The sequence below is a fragment of the Leucoraja erinacea genome, unplaced genomic scaffold (assembly GCF_028641065.1).
Source record: "Leucoraja erinacea ecotype New England unplaced genomic scaffold, Leri_hhj_1 Leri_1208S, whole genome shotgun sequence".
NCBI lineage: Eukaryota > Metazoa > Chordata > Chondrichthyes > Rajiformes > Rajidae > Leucoraja > Leucoraja erinaceus.
The window spans coordinates 2,669-20,445 of record NW_026575460.1 but is presented as its reverse complement, the minus strand read 5'-3'; the positions used below and the strand labels follow the sequence as shown (position 1 = coordinate 20,445).

The 17,777-nt window shown below is 40.7% G+C and overlaps 1 pseudogene; it reads left to right on the top strand.

Annotated features, from left to right (window-relative positions):
• Positions 1 to 1,181: 1,181 nt before the first annotated feature.
• Positions 1,182 to 5,746, top strand: LOC129715497 (NACHT, LRR and PYD domains-containing protein 3-like; annotated as a pseudogene).
• Positions 5,747 to 17,777: the final 12,031 nt, after the last annotated feature.

The following is a 17,777-nucleotide window of genomic DNA, read 5'->3' as shown; positions in this document are numbered from 1 at the left end:
GTACACCGGTCACTGAAAGTTGGCATGCAGGTACAGCGGGCAGTGAAGAAAGCTAATGGAATGTTGGCCTTCTTAACAAGAAGGACATTCTTGCTATAGAAGGGGTACAGCGAAGGTTCACCAGACTGATTCCTGGGATGTCAGGACATTCATATGAAGAAAGACTGGCCATCCCCAATCAGTACCCCGTTCCTGCCTTCTCCGCATATCCATTGACTCCACTATCCCCTAGAGCTCTATCTAACACTCTCTTAAATCCATCCAGTGACTTGGCCTCCACTGCCCTCCGTGGCAGGGAATTCCACAAATTCACAACTCTCTGGGTGGAAACGTTTTTTTTCTCACCTCAGTCTTAAATGGCCTCACCTTTATTCTAAGACTGTGTGGCCCCTGGATCTGGATTCGCCCAACATTGGGAACATTTATCCTGCATCTAGCTTGTCCAGTCCTTTTATAATTTTATATGTTTCTATAAGAATCCCCCTCATCCTTCTAAACTCCAGTGAATACAAGCCTAGTGATTTCAATATTTCCTCATATGACAGTCCCGCCATCACAGGGATCATTCTGGTGAACCTACGCTGCACTGCCTCAATCACAAGGATGTCCTTCCTCAAATTAGGAGACCAAAACTGTACGCAATACTCCAGGTGTGGTCTCACCAGGGCCCTGTACAACTGCAGAAGGACCTATTTGCTCCTCGACACAACTCCTCTTGTTATGAAGGCCTACAGGCCAATACTGCACACAATATTCTAGGTGTGTTTTCACCGGAGCCCTGTACAACTGCAGAAGGACATATTTGCTCCTATACTCAACTCCTCCTGTTATGAAGGCCAACAGGCCAAAATTGCACACAATACTTCAGGTGTGGTCTCACCAGAGCCCTGTACAACTGTAGAAGAATAGCAAGTGCCCATATTTATGCCCCATAACCGCTGCAGAGTAGGGCGTGGACTAGTAGCTTCGTGAAACAATCTTCATTAAGTAATAAACCGGCCAATGTTGCCTTAAGCTTACGCAAACACATTCGGAATTACATTTGGTTGTTGAAATATTTTCTGGCCAATGTTCATTCTCAACCTCTCGATCTGTGACTTTCCAAAGATTCAGTTAAAAACATCCCCCTATTAATTTTTCTGAACACATGTTGGCTGTTTCACCTTCACCAGAATAGATACAGACATGCTGTCTCTATGTCCACAGATGTTCAACAGAAACACAAGGGCACTCTGCGGACACAGACTGAAACACTGAGCGTGAACACCATCCTGATGAATGAGAAGGTTAAGAATTTCCTGCTGCTTAATCGATACGCTGAGCTCACAATCATCTCCACTGTTCGAGATCGGACAATGGTGGAACATGAGCTGCTGGCAAGAGGTCGGGACCATGAGGAATGGCAAGAGAAACATCTCCGGGGAGAACTGGAAAAAATCAGGACTGATGAATTGTTCCACAACAGCTTTTCCCGGAGTATATCCCGATCTGGGAGTTCAGCATCAGTAACCGGAGTCCCGGGGATCGGAAAAACAACATTGGTGCAAAAGATTGTTCATGACTGGGCCACAGGGAAAATATACCAACACTTCCAGTTTGTCTTCAGTTTCAAATTCCAGGATTTGAACACTTAACTGCAGAGTAACCCTGAGGGAACTGATTTTGGATCAGTATCCCTACTTTGGGAATATCCTGGGAGAGGTCTGGAAGAACCCAGAGGCTTTGCTGTTTATATTCGACGGTCTGGATGAATTCAACGGCAGAATCGATTTTGCTGACAGTCGGAGAGACACAGAACCTCAGCACCAGTGCCCAGATCCCGAGTGGTGGTGTGACGTGTCTGACATTGTGTACAGTTTAATCCAGCACAAGCTGCTCCCAGGGTGTTCAGTGCTAGTGACCACCCGCCCCACTGCGTTACATTTACTGGAAAAGGCAGAGATCAGTGTCTGGGTTGAAATCCTGGGATTTGTTGGTGAGGAACGGAAGGAATATTTCACCAGGTATTTTGAAGATCAGTCGGTGGCAGCAGCTGTTTTCAAACATGTGAAGAAGAACGAGATCCTGTACACCATGAGCTACAACCCCTCCTACTGCTGGATCCTTGTCCTGACACTGGGCCCCTTCTTCACACAAACACACCGGGACCCGCAGCGAGTTCCCAAGACCATCACACAACTATATTGCTACTTTATTTACAACATCCTGAAAAACCACGGCCGTGAGATTGAGAACCTCCGTGAGGTGTTACTGAAGCTTGGTCAGATGGCCTTCACTGGAGTGGCTGAGAAGAACATTGTGTTCACAGATGAAGATTTGGTCAAATACAATCTGCAGCCTTCCCAGTTCCTGTCCGGGTTCCTGATGGAACTTTTGGAGAGAGAGGGTTCAGCCCGGAGCGTAGTGTACACCTTCCCGCACCTCACCATCCAAGAGTTTGTAGCCGCACTCGCACAATTCATGACTGTAGATCGCGGGGATATCACGACACTCCTCATTGAAGCCCATGGCATGACAGACGGGCGATTTGAAGTATTTCTCCGTTTTGTCGCTGGTCTCTCCTCCCCACGGGCAGCTTGGATCCTGAAGGAGTTTCTGGGTAAATTCCCTAATCAAACAATCTGCCGAGTGATTGACTGGGTGAAGGGGGAGGTTAAACGCCGGGCTAGAAACACAGGAAGTGATGCTGGTAAACGGAGCCTCCTGAACACGCTGCACTACCTGTTTGAGTCTCAGAATCCTGTACTGGCTCAGCAGACACTGGGATCTGTGGAAACACTTTCATTCAGTGGACTGGGACTGACCCCGATTGACTGTGCGGTCCTGTCTCATGCCATCAGGCTCTGTGATACAATCAAACACCTCGATCTATGGAACTGCCGCATTCAGTGTGAAGGTCTCCAGCGGCTGGGACCGGCTCTGCACAAGTGTCAGTGCTTGAGGTAACTGTCCGTTTGTCGCTAACACTGAACTGTAAAATTGTTCCACTATTTTGTTATTCCGTCCAGCACCCCTTCTATGGGGCTGATCGGCCGTCACTGTGCACGGGGTGGGGGGGGGGGGGGGGCACCCCTCCTATTTTACCCTCCCTCTCCCGGGTCACCGATGGTCGACCCCTTCCCCCGGATCACACGCGCGCGTTGCCCGCCCGCCTGCCGCCGTTCTCTGCACGGGGAACATTTCCCGGTCGGTCGGTTGGGGAATGAGAATAAATGGTGAAAGTCACCAAACACCACATCCACAATAATGTGCTGAGGTGTTTCCAGAATTATCTGTTTGGGGAAAGTTATCTATCTCAGCCTCACCAGGCGGCCGGTGTTTGTATCGGTTTGTTTCTTACTCTGTCTGTTTGTGTTTAGACTGGGAGACAACGACCTGGGAGATTCCGGAGTGAAACTGGTGTCTGCGGCTCTGAGGAACCCGGACTGTAAAATACAGAGACTGCGGTAAGTCCCAGACTGTGAGAGATTGTGTTCACACTCACTGGGTGTCTGACACTGAACATTAATATGATCAGTAATTGTGTCACTGATAAACACTGGGGATTTGCACCGTCTCCTGCTCTCTCTGTGTCCCTCACCCTCACTCTCTCTCATCTCCAGGCTGGACAAGTGTCGGTCTCACAGATTCTGGAGCCGAGGATCTCGTCTCCGCTCTCAGTACAAACCACACGGTGACGGGGCTGTACCTGAGTGGGAATAAACTGGGAGATTCCGGAGTGAAACTGGTGTCTGATGCTCTGAGGAACCCGGACTGTAAAATACAGAGACTGGGGTAAGTCCCAGACTGTGAGAGATTGTGTTTACACTCACTGGGTGTCTGACACTGAACATTAATATGATCAGTAATTGTGTCACTGATAAACACTGGGGATTTGCACCGTCTCCTGTCTCTCTGTGTCCCTCACCCTCACTCTCTCTCATCTCCAGGCTGGACAGTGTCGGTCTCACAGATTCTGGAGCCGAGGATCTCGTCTCCGCTCTCAGTACAAACCGCTCACTGACGGGGCTGATCCTGACATACAACTCCCTCACAGACCGATGTGTCCCCGCTCTCTGCCGCCTCATACTGAACCTCCCGAGACTGGAGCTGATCAGGTGAGTGTTTGTGTTAATGTTTAATGTGATAAAATATCAGGGGATCCATCCATCCATCCGCGGGCTTCTTTCTCCTGTGAATTTGTTCTGTAAATGGTGTTGAAATATTAACCCCAGTCCCGGTTATTGACACTGTTGTTTCATCTGTTTATTTCCTCTTTATTCCTCGACTGTTTCAGGCTGGAGAGGAATAAGTTCAGTGCGACCGGGAAGGAGAAACTGAGGTCGCTGCAGGAACGCAGACCCGGATTGAGTGTGGACGTGTGAACATCTCGTGGTGTAAACGTCACCGCCCTGGGGATCGGAATATTGTTGGCCGATTCCCCGCCCTCCCCTTTAAACGGCCGCCCTCCCCTTTAAACCCCAACGCTTCCCGGGCCGGCCGGGCGGTGACATCAGAGGCGACCCTGCCCGCTGTCACGTGACCCGGGTACGTGCTGCTGCTGATGCGACCAGGCCGGTGCTGCCCCCAGTGGGGGACGGGGGAATTACAGCCGGACCTGCAGGATCCCAGATGTGACTTTATCATCAGCGGCCCCCGCTCTTGCTGCGGGTTGATGGTGACAACTGTATCCATTTGGCAGAGAAGATTAAACATGACTCTGGTGGATTCCAGACCAGGGCATCGGAGATGTCCTCATTCTTCAGGGAACGGGGGTTCCCCTCTTCTACTATAGATGAGGCTCTAACCAGGGTCTCTTCTATACCCCGTAACTCCGCTCTCTCTCCCCAACCCCCCACTCGTAACAAGAGCAGAGTCCCCCTTGTCCTCACCTTCCACCCCACTAGCTGTCACATACAACAGATAATCCTCCGACATTTTCGCCACCTCCAACGGGATCCCACCACTGGCCTCATCTTCCCATCTCTCTTTCCCTGTCTGCTTTCCGCAGAGACCGCTCCCTCCGTAACTCCCTGGTCAATTCGTCCCTTCCCACCCTTCCCACACCCTCCCCGGGCACTTTCCCTTGCAACCGCAGGAGATGCTACACTTGTCGCTTTACATCCCCCCTCGACTCCATCCAAGGACCCAAGCAGTCTTTCCAGGTGCGGCAGAGGTTCACCTGCACCTCCTCCAACCTCATCTATTGCATCCACTGCTCTAGATGTCAACTGCTCTACGGGATATTCTTTGTGACTGCGCTGTAATTATAGAGAGAAGTGTAGATTGGTTACTTCTTACTAACCAATTGTTTGTTAGTGCTTGTTAGTAGAAGCTCCGCCTACTATGAGGTTTATATTATCAGAAGTCTGCTTAAGTAATTAGCAAAGATACTAGAATGGAGCAAGATAGACCACTCCTGTAAATTCCAATGGACTGACATGTAGTACGCAACGGAGCGGAACTTCCGCCATTTTAGTAAACTCGACCCGACTGCAGTTATGCCTCTCACAGTGTAATCATCGTTGCGGGGGAACAAGTTGTGTTTACTATGTTTATAGTATCTTTGCTTGGTCACTATGTAATATTATGTTTATTGGTAATGAGTGTGAGTAGCTGCTAGTTACCGTGACACCATGCAGATGAATGCTGTGAGTGAGTGGACTTTAATAAACGTGTGTTGTAACATTTACGTGTGTACGACTCGACTCATTACAAGCAGGACAGCACAAGAATGGACCCTTCGGCCCACAATATTTGTGCATGAAAACATTTCAGTATCAGCTGAAGTTACCTACTCATCCATTCCTCTCCCTACCTTGTACTCTTGCTCACTGAAATATCTCTCGTATGCTAGAACGAAGATGACATTCTCCACCGCCTCTTGAATCGCCTCTTCCAGCCTCTGGCGGTAATGATTTGTCAAATCCAGCAGCTGTGAATCATCACACCTTTCCAGGAGCTCCATCATCGAAGACATTGGAGGAGCTGTGATGAATCAAAATAATGGAATTATCAAGTGTTGTCTGTTTTCCTCCACCCATAGCTGTCACCACCCCCAGTCTGCTAAAAGGCAAACCACATGACGGAGATGAGACGCTCCGATCAGCGGGTTGCTGTCAGGCCACGTGCTGGATCTACCCGCACCCTGCACGGAGGGAGGGAGACCCGGCTGTGATCCTCGACTTGCCCTGACAATGGTCCCCAGGCTGTTGCTGTAACTTATTCCCTGCGGCATCTAAACAATGCGCTAACTCACAACAATTGTCCCTCTCCCACTGTTCAATCCCACGGGTGCATTCTCCTCTTGATTCTGGATGGACACAATGTTCAATTTCAAGTGAGTTTATTGTCATGTGTCCCTGTATAGGACAATTAAATTCTTGCTTTGCTTAAGCACACAGAACATAGTAGGCATTTACTACAAAACAGATCAGTGTGTCCATATACCATAATATAAATATATACACACATATGAATAAATAAACTGATAAAGTGCAAATAAGAGGAGGGGGCGAAGAAGAGGGGGTGGGGAATAGGAAGGTTAAAACCCACCCGAGAACCATGGGCGATTTTGCAATTTTACTGACGGATTTTTCACTTTAAAAAATTTTCATATAACAAATGAATAAAGATTAAAAAAAGTCAATAATGCCTTTTGATGAAATGCAGCGAGCAAACGCGATAATTCCCGATATTTTGGATCTTTAAATCTCCACGACTAAGCACTTCCGCTGTTTTTGCACTTTCAGCTCCCTCTTGAATTTACCTTAGTTTCTATCTTTCTTTTGGACTGTAAATTTAGGTAGTTGTGCCTCACGGTCACCCCGACTGGCACAGTAAATTGCAGCGCAAAACCTGGCCGTTTTCCATGTTTTTAACGGGTGTGGAAGTGCGTGTTTTCTCATTCACTAACATGTACCGGAAGTATCGCATGTTCTGCAGTTGAATTTTGCGGTCACGTGGATCAGGATCTACGCTCCAGTGACCTTCCGTGAAATCACCCTATACCATTATATACGTAAATACACACATGAATAAATAAACTGATAAAAAGTGCAAATAACAGATAATAATGGGCTATTAATGTTCAGAGGTGAGGAGAGGGGGGGGAGGGGATCCATGTCTCTGAAAGGGGGAGGGAGCGAGGGGGAGGGAGCGAGGGCGGGGGGAGACAGAGAGGGAGGAGGGAGGAGAGAAGACCCACGTCTCTGTGTCGCCGTCAATCCGTTTACTTCCTGCCGACTAATAAACGCGACGTTTTTAAACATTTATGCAATAATCTTTTCACAAAGAATTATCCAAATATAAATAATTATGGAAACAATTTGGGGGGAAAAAGAAAAGCGTTGACCTTTTTAAAATGGTTCAAATGGAAATAATGAATGTAACTGTGAGATTCAAAAATCACAAATGCTCTTGAGACAAATTCAGACAAAGAAGTGTTTTTATTAATTAGATATTCTGCAGAATAGGTGCCTCTCCTCTGATGTCCCCTGGAGGCACACAGAAAGTGGAGATGCTTTCTATCTTTATACCCTTCTTCACTATGGCCACTACCTCATGTCTCCCCATCGAGTTTCGTCCAATCATAACATAAAGCCCACGTTCCCACGAGAAAATCCAGGAATGTCTCGGACCATCTCCTGACGTCAAAGACTCCCAAGGCCTTCTGCTGAAGTTTTTATCTGTTTGCTACTTTTTATCTAGAATTTCTCTCTGTTCTGTATATTGTTACTTTATTCTACCAGCAGTCTGGCTTCTGCTGATAAGCTAATTTCTTTCTAAGTTATATTTTTCAGAGTTCTAGTATAATTCAACCATCCCTATAAACCCTTTTCTCACAATCCACCATTTTTCTTTTTGCTACGCATCTTTTGAATTATACTATATCTTCCTTTTCTAGTGCTAGCAGCAGATTCTTCGCCTCCCTATCCTCCTCTCGCTAGTCATACTGTGTTCTGAAGGCCAGCGCAGGGAATAATACAACATCCGAATAGGCACAAAGTCAATGGTTCCTTCCCTTCACGCACAGTTTACGGGCTGATATTGTCCGGTGGGGCCTCCACAGGACCCTTAAATCGGTTTGCGTGTGTCCACCCTTTTTCTTTTGTTCGTACTGCTGTCTCGGTGATTAATAACACAAGGTAGGGTCCAGTCCACTTTGGTTGCAGCTTTTCTTCCTTCCATGATTTTACAAGATCCCAGTTCTCTGCTTTCACAGAATGGATTGGCAAGTCGAGATGGGGACTCTGTGCCAACAGCTCCTTGGTTTTTAATTCTGTAATAGAATGAGATACTGCCAGTAAACAGTTCCTTAAGAAAACATCATTACCATGGTGGGTATTCTTCTATCTTTCCCAAATAATAAAAACCTAACTTGTTCAACCTTTCTCTGTATCTTAGTTGCTGAAACCCAGTCAACATTCTAATTGATCTCCTCTGTACTCTCTATTTTGTTAACCTTTTTCCTATAATTATGCCTACCAAAATTATACACCATACTCCACAATTGACCTCACCAATACCTTGTACAATTTAACATTACAACCCAACTTCTATACACAATGCTCTGATTTATAAAGGCCAACACACCAAAATCTTTCTTTACCATCCTTTCTACACGAGATTCCACCTTCAGGGAATTATACACAGTTGTTCCTAGATCCCCCTGTTCAACTTCATTCCTCAATTCACAATCATTTACCATGTAAGTCTAATTTGAATTTGTCCTGCCAAGTTGTATCACCTCACACTTATCAACATTAAATCCATCTGTCATGTTTCACCCACTCTTCCATATGACCTAAATCTCTCTGTACATTTTTTAAAATCTACTTAATTATTCACAACACCACGTATCTTAGTATCATCTACATACTTCTTAATCTATCTTACCACACCAACATCCATATTATTGATTCACATGACAAACAACAGTGGACCCAACACACATCTCTGAGGTACCCCTCTAGTCATTGACCTCTAACCTGCCAAACATCCATCCACCATTACTCTCTGACATTTCCCAACAGTCACTTTTAATCCATCTTGCTATTCCTTACTAACCACTTCTTAACCAACCTTATTTCCTTTATTGAACTTTGTCAAAGGCCTTACTGAAGTTCACCACTTTAACCTCATCAATTTTCCTAATAACCTCTTTTAAGAAAAATCAAGATTAGTCAAATGTCACAATCACAAATCCATGCTAATTCTTCCTAATCCTATCCTATTTGTCCAAATTCCTATAATATTGTCTTTAGTATCCTTTCCATTATTTCCCACCACTGATGTCAAACAAGTTCTTGTTAAAACTGTACTCTTCTTTGTCCTCCTGTTCAATTACCTCAGGGCTATTGTCTATTCGTACCTGTGGGACAGCCCTCATGTAATTATTGAAATCGTACTATGTATCTCAACCTTCTAAACGAACATCGGTCGGTGATTTAGAAAACTCATACATACACCTTGTCTTCAGGTTTAAAGGGTCCTTCTTCCTGGTCCATCTCCGACAGCTTTTACTTTACCTGTTCATAAATAGACTTGTATATCATTATTAACTGTTTCATATACTTTTTAAATTCTAATCGGTAACTGTTCCAAACTCGGTCCCTTGCAGGAACTTCTCCATTGTGTCACCTGCTGGTTAGTTTGCATGCAACATTTCTTCAGTGCCAATGGCAGAGCATTACACAAATCTTATTTATTTTAACCTTCAATGTTCCATTTATTCTTTTCATCAAATGAAAACAATCCGTTGTCAAAGCTGATTTCTGTAGGTTTACCAAACCTCTTAATTACCTTATTCAGCATAAACGACACTACAGTGCTCATACCTAAATCGATTCAGACTTACCCTGGACATCTCTTCCAGATGCTGTTTCAGCTGCTTTGTCTGCATTTTAATTTAACTTCTTTGACATGTACTTTTTCCATTTCACCATACAATTTCAAAATTCCCAATCTAGTCTGAACTATATCCTGCCTTTCCCAAGGTCATCATCTGCTGTCTTATATTCTGAAGTATTTCTCTCTCTTCACTTGTGGAACAAACCAACAAATTGTCCACATCAACAAATACTTTCTAAGGGTATACCATATAACCATATATCGAACCTGCCTCCACCACCTTCACTGGAAGCTCATTCCACACAGCTACCACTCTCTGAGTAAAGAAGTTCCCCCTCAACTTTCAACTCTGCCTTTCCCATCTAATTATAAAAACCTACCTCATCCTGGCCTCTCTTGACATCCTTCCTTAAATCCCTTTCTCTCTCTTGGGGACCCCAGTCCAGTTAGGGCTTATAATCTCCAGATTAATTTCACTCCTGATAGGACTTTGAGGAAAAGTTCCCCAAGACATGTATTATTGGCATGTAATTCCCTGGCCCCGCTTGGTTCCCTCATAGGACTCACTTGTGTCAGTTCACCACTTATTTCAGTCTTTTCAACCAGGGGCCTTGTTCATTGACATTGACCGCAGAGACCAACTGTTTGCTGAATCGGGGGTTGGAAATAAATGACAATCCCACCACCTCCTTCAATTCTGCTTGACTTTAAGAAGAATGACTTCCACCACAATAGTTCATAATATAATGTCCACATGCCTTCTTTTTCTTGTTCATTTTCAACTCTCCACCTTCTCATTCCCCTTTGTTCCTTGGGGTTCACCTTAAGTGGGTAACATTTGCTGAGGGGCCTGCATTCCCTCGGTCATGACGGCATCCAACCAGAAGATGGCGCTGTAGCCGGTAAGTTTTGAGCGGCGGCCATGTTTGTAGTCTTTTGTCGGCCCGGTTGTAACAATTTACATCATCTTTATCTGACACTTAGTGGTTTCCACCACTTTTACCGATGGTGCCTTCAAATCTTTCATGGCCAATAATCGTCCCACGTTCTCCTCCTCCAAAGCCCTAATCCATTTCCTTCCCCATCAGGGATATAGGGTGAAGCATTTTTATTTATTATTTATTTTAATATATATATATATTTTTTTTTAGCCCTCTCAGTTTATGGGTGCCCCAAGGGATAATCTGTCATTCTGTCGTCTCCTACTTCTGTTCCTCTGGCTCTCTCTCTCTCTCTGACTGTATCTCTGTGTCTGTCTCTCTCTCTCTCTCTGGCTGTATCTCTGTGTCTGGCTCTCTCTCTCTCTCTCTGTCTGTATCTCTGTGTCTGGCTCTCTCTCTCTCTCTCTGGCTGTATCTCTGTGTCTCGATGTCTGTATCTCTCTCTCTCTCTGTTTCTCAACTTGAATGTCTACCATAAAACAACAAACCATAAAAGCTGGTCATGTTTCATCAATTAACTTATTTCCAATTATTTCAATCCATATTCACCATTATTTTAAATGTCCAATTCCTAGCACTAGTAACAATTTTCCAAATTAACTTTACTGACAAGAAATCTAAAAGAACATCAAGAAACGATTAAAAGAAAATCAAAAGCTGATTTTTACAACTTCCCTTTTTTCAGGTTACGAGGATACAAAGAGTTAATTGTACAGCTTGTTCGCAATCCAATTTGAACTACAGTGGAAATGCTCGCCCCCGCCACTGTGTTCAATTTTACAACTTGCTCATTCCAACCTTTCATCTTACAACCATTCGTTCCAAACCGGTTTTTACATACAAATCACATTCGTTCCGTTCTTACTTCAAATAGATTATTCATTTTATATTTTCTCCCTGTCCTGCACTCTTGTCCCTGGCCTTTGCCGTCTTCTTATCTGCTAATTTCGGGAGTAACTCCCTCATCATCCTGTCTCTCTCTTATTTGCTGTTTTTCTACTGCCTGCAACATATCTTTTTTTTTCACTTCTGTTTTCTACTTCTTGTCTGACCTAAAGGACATAATCTCATATGGCACCAAAGTGCCTAATATATACATAATACATTTTTGTACAACTTCTTACTGTAGATAGTAAAGGATAGAAAAATGTGAAATATATAGTGTGTGAAGAAAGAAAACGAGTAAATGAAGAAAGTTGAGAGAGAAAATAGTGAAAAGAAAAGGAGATCATTATTTATATTAATTTTTTTGCTATTATTAAACCATAATTAAGGAATAGATTTTGAGATGTGTTCAATTTATTCCCATCTTCCATTACACCAAATATAATCATTTCAGTATTAGGTTCCATTCTTGTCTTGAATAATTTTGTAAGTATTTCAAAAATATCATTCCAAAATCTATAAAGTTTTATGCAGGAAACTAAGGAGTGTGTTATAGTTGCCTTTTGGGCTAGACATTTATCACAAGTGGCGGATATATTTGGATAAAATTTGTTCAATCTTGTTTTTGAATAATATAATCTATGTACAATTTTAAATTGTATTAGATTATGTCTTACATTAATTGAACATTTGTGAATATATATCAGGTATTTTTCCCATTTAACCTTCGTAATTTTTATCATTAATTCCCGTTCCCACTCTTCTCTAAGTACCTCTGTCGATGGTAGGTCTATATTTAGAATACTATTATATAAATAGGATATTAATTTTTGTGAGTCAGCTTCAATATTCATTGCTTCTTCCAATAAGTCAGGAGTTACTTTTTGATATCCTTGTATATATTTTTTCACAAAGTCGCAAATCTGAAGATATTTAAAATATTGGTTGTTTTTCAATTTAAATTTTAATTGTAGTTGTTGGAATGATAGTAGGTTTCCTGTTTCGTACATATCCCTGATCCTTCTAATTCCGAGACTTTCCCATTGGTTATATGTCTTATCAATAAGAGATGGTTTAAATAAAGGGTTATTCGCAATTGGCATTAACAGTGATAGATTTCTTAATTTTAAAGATAATTTTATTTGTTTCCAAATTCTTATTGTACCATATATAATTGGGTTCTTCTTATATATTGTGTTATTCAGTTTTTTGGGGGAAAAGAGGATCGTTCCTATATTACAAGGATGACAATCCTCCTTCTCCATTTTTATCCATTCTGTCTGTTGTGTAGAACTATCCAACCAATAAATCATATTCTTAATATGCACTGCCCAGTAATAATACATAAAATTCGGAAGTGAAAGTCCCCCGACCTCTTTTGGTTTACATAAGTGTTTTTTTGTGATTCTATGTGATTTATAGTCCCAAATATAATTTGTAATGTTAGAGTCTAATTTTTAAAAAAAATATTTTGGTATATATACCGGTATAGACTGAAATAGGTATAGTAATTGTGGTAAGAAGATCATTTTTATTGCATTTATTCTACCTAATAATGATAAGGGAAGTGTTTTCCAAAATTTAATCCGTGTATTAAGTTTATTTAATAAAGGTATGAAATTAGCATTGAATAATGCTTTATATTTTCTAGTAATCTGAATACCCAAATATTTAAATTTTTCTGTTGCGATTTTAAAGGGGAACTTCAGTAAGTGTGTAGGTTCTTGAGGTTTTAATGTCATGATTTCGCTTTTGTTCCAGTTTATTCTATATCCAGAAAAAGACCCAAATTCCTCTATTAAGTTTAATAATTTGGTATGCTCGTTTGTGACTTTGTAATATATAAAAGTATATCGTCTGCATATAATGAGATTTTATTCTTTGAGTCCCTGGTATTATAGCCCTGAATATTCGGATGAATTCTTATACTTTCAGCCAGGGGTTCTATCATAAGGGCAAATAGCAGGGGTGATAGTGCACATCCCTGCCTATTACCCCTTGATAGTTGAAATTTTTGAGATAACATGTTATTAGTTAAAATTCTTGCCATCGGTTTATCATATAATAATTTTACCCATGTTATAAAATTCTCTCCCATGTTAAATTTTTGTAGTACTTTATATAAGTATTGCCACTCTACCTGATCAAATGCTTTCTCTGCATCCAAAGAAATAATTGATATATCTTCTTCCTCTACTTTATGCGAGTACATTATATTAAACAGGCGTCTCAGATTATTAAATGAGTATCTTTTAGGTATAAACCCCGTTTGATCAGGGTTTATCAGTTTACTAATATATTTGCTTAATCTACTTGCTAAAATCTTTGCTAAAATTTTCTGATCTGTATTTAAAAGTGATATAGCTCTGTACGAGCCCGGATCTTCTAAATCTTTATCTTTTTTTGGAATAAGCGTAATAGTTGATTCTGTTAGTGTTTCAGGTAGTTTGTTTTCTTTAAAAGCATGGGAGTATAAATTAAATAAATAAGGGGCCGTTATCTCCTGAAATTTTTTATAAAATTCATTATTAAAACCATCTGGTCCCGGTGTCTTACCATTTTTCAACGATTTTATTGTTTCACCTATTTCTTTGATTGTAATTTGAGCTCCTAGTTCCTCTTGTTCCAAAGGGTCCAGTATTGGAAGATTACAGTTATCTAGAAAATTTTTTATTTTACTATCTTCTATTTTAATTTTAGATGTATATAAGTTTTGGTAAAATTGGGCAAATCTATTATTAATATCTTTAGGTAATATTAGTAATTCGGCTTTCTCTGATTTAATTTTGGTTATAGTATTTTCCCTTTCTTCTTTTTTTTTTTCAATTGGCGAGCTAAAAGTTATGTGGCTTGTCACCAAACTCAAAATGTTCCTGTTTTGTAATTTGGAATAGTCTTATTACTCTTGCCGATAAAATTCGATTAAGTTTAAATTTCAGTAATACTATCTTATTGTGTTTATCTGTCGTGGAATCTTTGGCATTATCCAACTCTAACTGTCTGATTTCTTGTTCTAACAACAATTGTTCTGTCTTATTCTTTTTATTTTGAAAACTTTGGTATGAAATTATAATTCCTCTCATAAATGCCTTAAAAGTTTCCCATAATAAAGAAGGCGAAGTACCTGGTATATCATTTGTATCGAAAAAAAGTTTCATTTGTTGTTTTAAATATTGATATCCTTGCACGTCATTTAAAATATGTGTATTAAACCTCCAAAAATTTTTTTTACCCGGCATTCCCTCAAATTTTACTGAGAATGTCAACGGAGAGTGATCTGAGATACTACTAATGTGGTATGTTGGGTTGTTTGTATAAGGCATTAATTTCATGTCCACTAAAAAATAATCAATTCTTGAATAAGTTTTATGCACCGGAGAGTAAAACGAGTATTCCCTTCCAACTGGATTAGCAGATCTCCATACATCTATTATATTAGTATTTTTTATATATGTATTTAGAAGTTCGCTAGTTTTAGATTTTAAATTACTCTTCTTTTGTTTTGATGATTTATCTAGATATGAATCTAAAACACAGTTAAAGTCCCCCCCTATTATCACATTTTGGTAATTAAACTCTGATATTATATCAATAATTTTATCAAAAAATTGGGGGTTATCAAAATTCGGAGCATAAATATTTATCAAAGTTAGTGGGGTTGCATAAATTTCACCCGAGACTATAGTATACCTTCCCTCTTTATCTGATATAGTATTCTTTAATTTAAAAGGAATACCTTTCCTAATAAGAATAGCTGTACCCCTAGATTTAGAAGTAAATGAGGAGTAGTATGTTTGGCCTATCCAATTCGCCTTTAATCTTATTTGTGTTTGTTGTTTCATGTGGGTCTCCTGCAAAAACATTATGTCGCTTTTCAACGATTTTAGTTGGGCAAAAATTTTACCCCTCTTAATTGGTTCGTTGGCACCCCTTATATTCCAACTACAAAATGTAATTCCTCCATTCTTTATTTGTCTATCGTCTTGCATTGTAATCAGGGTAATATTCCTGAATCATATGGTGCAACCAAATACCTCAGAATTTTAGGACTTGGGTGGTCATCCCGGTTCATTAGATTTATATTGCATCTCCTTCTTGTAAAGTGCCTTAGAAAAAGAAAAAAAGAATGTGATATACAATTACTTTCAAAAAAATTAAACAGATAAAAATTGTGCTTTAAAAAAAAAGGTGCTATTAAGGTATCTAAGGGAAGATACCTTAAGGACGAATAGCCATCAATGATGGCAAAAAATGTATCGACCTCCGTGATGTTGTTATACATTGAGCTCCTCCCCCTTGGTGAATCCTCATAAAAAGTTACATACCGTTTCATATTTTGTCTTTTCTTATATGAGTTTATCAAACCAGTGCGTGACAGCCGAGAGAAAAAATAAAAAAATTAAAAAAAAAAGTTACCAGGAAGAGACATAAAGAGTAAAAAAAACCCCAAAACAAATATAGAACACAACATATACACGATTTTGTATAAGTATATATGTCCTTCCAATTATCCAATCTTAATCTAATCTAAACTTTCCAATATATATCCCCCCAGGATTCTTACATAATATCCCATTCTATAACTACCATACATCATACAGGCCGGTACCAAAGGGTTAACTACCGTACAGGCAGGTGCCAAGGGGTTAAACTTTGAGCTTTTCATCCAAGGTTGAATATAACCAAGCTCTCTGAATAACACATTCCAACGAGATAAGCTTTTTAATTGTCTGGTTAGCTCGGCCATTTTAATCAGTTCAAAGCTCTGTAAAAAGTTCAATCTTCTTCTTTGTCGGCAGCTTGCCCCGATGTTTTCTTAACGATGTCCTCTGCATACTTTAAAGCTTTTCCGGGCACTGCAAATGAGCGTTCAACGCCATTATAAGATATCTTCATTTTTCCGGGAAAGTAAACTCCATATCTTACTCCCGGGACATCCCTCAAAGTGTGTCTTGCCGGTGTAAACAATCTCATTTTCTGGACTACCTCAGGAGAGTAATCGCGAAATATTCGCAAATTATCCCCACGGTATATTAGCTTCTTGCCATGAATGATCTTTTTCAATATAAATTCCACTGAAGAGATGTCACGGAATTTCACGATTATCTGTCTTGAATAATATTTTCCTTTTGCAACATACCCAACTCGGTTAGCGACGTCTATTCTTGGTTCTTCTGACAGTTCAAAGACATCTTTGAGCAAATCAGTAACGAAAGTACATGCTTGAGATTCATGCCCTTCACGTCCTTCCTTTACCCCAAGAATTCTCAAGTTATATCTCCGAGTTCTTGATTCCAGGTCCAGACATTTATCAGTCATTCTTCCAAGTTTTTCCTCTTCAGTTTTCTGTGATTGTTTCAAACTCTTTATTTCCGAGACAATCTCTTTTATCTCCTTCTCCATTTCTTCCATTATCTCGTCCAGCTTTCCGAAATCATCCTTTACACCTTTAAATTTCTTGTTGTAATCATTTTCAATTCTGACACACTCTGATTTTAATCTCTTATCAAATTCCTTATTCTGCTTTTTCAGTTCTTTTAACTCACTGCAAGTATTATCAATTTTTTGAGAAAGTTTCTCCATGCTAGTTTCCATGTGAGACTCCATACTTTGCATCTTCTCCAGTGTAATGTTAATTGTAGCATTCATATCTAAAAGCAATTGCTTCACTTCTTTCTCCTTCTTGTCTCCTTTTGTTGCCATTTCAAACAGAGACCCTTGTCTGTATGAATCTTCTTCTTCTGAACCTTCTTCTGTCGTTTGCAGAGTATCCAATACTTTCTCGAGCTGAAGGCTGATAGTGTTTTTTTTCTTTGGCGCCCTTGAACGATTATCTCTGCTCATTTCATTTAAAACTCATTTAAACATTAATCTCCCCGGTTTTCACCATTAATCTCCCCGAGTTTTTTTTTCACGTGACTTCTTCTGATGATATCGCGCCCTTATACAACACCAGGCAACTTCGGTGAGTTTCTTTTCAACCAAAATCGGTGCTGATCTTTCCACCCCGGCCCCTGTCTCTCTTTCCTTTAAACGGCTCCGGCTCTGCATTTTCCCAACGGACTATACCTTATTTTTCAACCCCTGGGGGCCCTCCAGGGAAGCATTTGCCCCAACGGA